Source organism: Poecilia latipinna, unplaced genomic scaffold (assembly GCF_001443285.1).
Source record: "Poecilia latipinna isolate Pla-1442-1.1 unplaced genomic scaffold, P_latipinna-1.0 Scaffold2107, whole genome shotgun sequence".
NCBI lineage: Eukaryota > Metazoa > Chordata > Actinopteri > Cyprinodontiformes > Poeciliidae > Poecilia > Poecilia latipinna.
The window spans coordinates 5,104-9,367 of NW_015114723.1; the positions used below are offsets into that span (position 1 = coordinate 5,104).

The 4,264-nt window shown below is 37.2% G+C and overlaps 1 long non-coding RNA gene across 1 annotated transcript; it reads left to right on the plus strand.

Moving 5' to 3' along the window:
• Positions 1 to 490: 490 nt before the first annotated feature.
• Positions 491 to 1,838, plus strand: LOC106936262 (uncharacterized). Its single transcript, XR_001422089.1, has 2 exons — positions 491 to 861; positions 1,485 to 1,838. It is a non-coding gene; the product is annotated as an uncharacterized LOC106936262 (long non-coding RNA).
• The last annotated feature ends 2,426 nt before the right edge of the window (positions 1,839 to 4,264 follow it).

The following is a 4,264-nucleotide window of genomic DNA, read 5'->3' on the forward strand; positions in this document are numbered from 1 at the left end:
CCAAACAAGCCCAACCCAGATCAAAACCTGATCAAATTAAAGAGACCGACAAATGTTAATAATTAAAAAAATATATATTTTATAAAAAATTTAAAATTTTATTATATTACAAAACTGTGCATGATATTAAGTATACAATATATCAATGTATATATATTCAATGATGTTATTGTAATACACTGTAAGACCAATGACAGCCCATCTATTTGTAGAAGTATTTTTCATTTCTGTTTTCATGTATTTGTATATATTTTCAAAGTGTATTGATCCATATTGTTTTATGATGCTACGCATGGGGTTGCCAGCAGGGTGAGTGCCTTAAAACTCTTTCATTCATCCCTCCGCCCTCTCTCTCCTCCAGCATGCATATGGGTTAGGGTTACCCTACCCTAGCTAAAGGAGATGAATACATTAAACACATCACCAAACACAAACATGGCGACCCCGAGATCAGATGCGCACACCCTGCATAGCTTTAAGTCTCCGCTCTGAGCTTCCACAGGATGCAGGAATATTGCTTGTTTCCTATTCTGAAGATTGGAATTTTGATTGTGGAGTCCTTTTTCATTACGTTCTTTTATTTCCTTTTTAATTTCTCTATTTTCTAACTCAGTTTTTCTGACATGAAGCTTGATTCAGCCTTTATAGACCCTTTTCACATGACGTCAGACAACATCCGTTTTGACTCGATCCAGTGTATCTTTAGTTCCGGTGTGTGTAGTTAACGCTGTTTCTGGACTCTAAAGCAGCTGCCACAAATACGATTTGAAGATATATCACTATTTGCAAACAGTTTTTCTTCATCAACATAATCTAAACTGGAAAAATTCCTCGCTGATTGATACCAGTTTGACTACGAAGGTACGTGTTTTGTTTTTTTCTAGCTGTTAGTTGATATGCTAGGCTAGCAATAGTAATTTGTTAGCTGGCTAACATTACGTAGCCTTTCTGTTTTGGAAATAGAACGTATTTAGGCTCTAATCTTAATAACATTTTTATAGTATAGACTGGGGTTGCCACCCGTCACGTAAAATGCATGATCGTATTAAACCCTCCTCACGTCATACGCTAGTTTCACCACCCGCTAAGTAGCGACATTACCTGTAGCCACAAGTCCAAAACTTGACAGTTATGCAAAACACCCGCTGCTCCATCACATCCTGAAAAGTTAAACTCTTACTACGATCAAGACATGAGTAGGAAGACTCTGTCTTAGATAGATAGATAGATAGATAGATAGATAGATAGATAGATAGATAGATAGATAGATAGATAGATAGATAGATAGATAGATAGATAAATATTAACGTTTCATTGGAGAAATATAAGAACTATTTCGCTCTCCTTCACATTTCTCCAATGAATATTTATGAAATGTTATGATTAGAAGGTTAAGTTTCTTAGACTTTGTTTTCCTGCGGTTGTAGACTTGGCAGTACAAAATTTATAATATAGGAATAACACCTTTATATCCCTTTTAACAGGTTACACTTGATTCTGCTGTGGTGCCTGTGGAAAGAAAGTGCATGAAGTTTGTGCTGAGGTGGGAAAACCCTGTGGATCACATGGTGGGACTTTTGCTTCAAACTGCTTATTACAGTATACCACTGCCTCTGTCATCCACCAGTTCACTGCAGACTGGCACCTGCCAAGGACCCTACATGGATGTCTTCTTCAGTTGTAAACCCTGAGTACATAATGTTGAAATAAAATTGATATGCTTTTCTAAATACATTTTCTCTATCAATGACTTAAATTAACTGTGGTAATTATGTTTGTGTAATGTAGTAACCATGCACAGTGTTTAATATAATTATTACATAGATGTTTGCAAGAAACGGCCACAAACCTTATGTCTTTGTTCCACAATGGCAGCTTTAATTTTAGCATTTCCTCTCCTCCACATACTTTGTTGCCAGATGTGTAAAATTTACAAAAAGAAGCAATTTAAATGTAAAAGTTGCACATATGTAGATTACTCAAGAGAAGCTATTTACAATAGTTTTTACAGAACTCTACACAACATCAATTCATTTATTAATAGATACATATAGATATTAATTACAGGATAGATACACAAAGATTTCATTTCTAACACAGCTGCTTGCAGTAGTGAGTGTTCATCCAAGAAGTGTGACTTGCAAGAGCAGGGAGGCTCTGTACTGGTTTCTCCTTTTAAATTAAGAGGCCCATGATAGTTTGACGTTAGGCAGCAGATGTCCCACAGCTGATTGACTGAACCTGCCATGGACAGAGGAACAAGACCATCTCAGATATGATAGGTTGTTAGGTCGGCTACTGCTGAGAAAGATGGACAACAAAACAAATGGATAAATTATGAATCAAATCAGAATACGTAAATTATTTGGCAGATAGCGCTTAAATCAATTTTTAAAATGCTTTTCTAAACAACAGTGTTGGAAGATGTAAGTGATTTTTGTGAAACTTTTAAAAACACAGCACTGAAAGGCAGCAGTGTATACGTCTCCTAACTGTGGCTAAAGCTGCTGCTAGCTGGTTTACTCTCCGATCGGAGGTTGTTTATTATATACATAGTCAGAGAATGGTGAATTGACATTGAGTAATAACAGCTATCTAACACTTAAATGCTGTTTTATTAAAGTTGATAAATAAAGTGAATCTCTAAATGTTACAGCACTTACAGAGCGGTGTATATTTTTCTTAACTGTGGCTAAAGCTGCTGCTAGCTGGTTTACTCTCCGATCGGAGGCTGTTTATTTTATGCACAGTCAGAGAATGGTGGATTGACATTGAGTAATAACAGCTATCTAACACTTAAATGCTGTTATTATTAACCTTACCTTTTATTATATCCTTAAGATAATGAGTATCCGTGAATTTTTCAGTCAGGTTTCCCGAAGCAAAATCACACCGGAAGTAAAGATACACCGCTTCGAGTTATGGCGGCCATTGTCTGACGTCACTGTGAAAAGGGTCTATTCTCACTTGTGAGCCCTGCCATGCTCTGGAACGGTTCAATAAGATCAGAACTACAAAGATGTCTGCGAGTTTTACCCAGTTACTTGATTGCTCCTCTGAAGGCTGAGTGCTGTCTTTAAAACTCTGTTTTTTAACAAAGCTCTTTTAAAGCTTTGTTTGAAAACTCCTTTTCCTGATATGAAGCTTGATACAGCTTTTAATTTCACTTCTGAGCTTCTGCCAAAGGCTGGAACTAAAGAATTAGATTTGGACTACAAACATGTCCGCTTCATTTACCCATCATGCTTAGCGGTCGGGATCTTAAATTAGCTTCTAGTTTGACAGTTTTAATGCAAATCTTGTTAAACTTTACACCAGTGGATTCAGGATGAACTTCCCTTTTAAACTAGATGGGTGAGAACGAGCTTTGAAACAATTTGGGGATCGGCGAAGAACTGAATGGAAGATCAGACTGGGACTACAAACATGCCCGCTGTATTTCCCAACATACTTTGAGGTTGGGCCTTTAAATCGGCTTCTAGCTTAGTGGCCTTTGATAGAAACCCTGAAAAACTATACATTGTTGAAATCAGTATGAGTTCATCTTTCGAACTAGATGAGTTAAAACGAGCTTTGAAAAGAATTGGAGGTCGGCAAAGAACCCGAACGGACAATCAGACTTGGACTATATGCCCGCTGGAATTGCCCAGAGTACATTATGGCTCCTTCTTTACTACGTACTAGAGCTGCACGCTGCCATTTTGATCACAGAGAACGCATGTGCCTACAGCTGATCTGCTGCGACTAACGTTGGGTAAATCGTCTCCTTTTTCAATAAGTAGTTTAGCCTTCTTTTGGGACCACTAAAAACCTAAAAAGTAAAGGATAGAAGAAGAAAGCTGGACTTAATTCAGTTTAAAACCAGAGTTGATGTTCTCTTGGAAATAAAGGTTTGATTTATTCTCCATTAATCTGATTTCAATTCCTGATTCATCTTTGGAGAATGAAAGGCTAATGGAGGTCCCTCAATAATCCTGTTTGAGACTTCACACATGATCCTGCAAGAATATACACAACTCAAATCTCAATTTAACTAGATTTAACTCTGATTTTTATCTTGGACACACAACATGGCTTGATCAACCATGACTGGGCTCTCCTTGGGTAGGGTGTCTAGTGATAATGGCCGAAACACCCTGAGACCCCAAGGTGCACTACTGATGATGTGCCCTTGAACTTTAATAAACTAATTTCAATTAAGTGCTTTTACAAAGATACTTAACTCGAGTTAAATTGAACTGTCATTACATGTTAAGCAGGATTG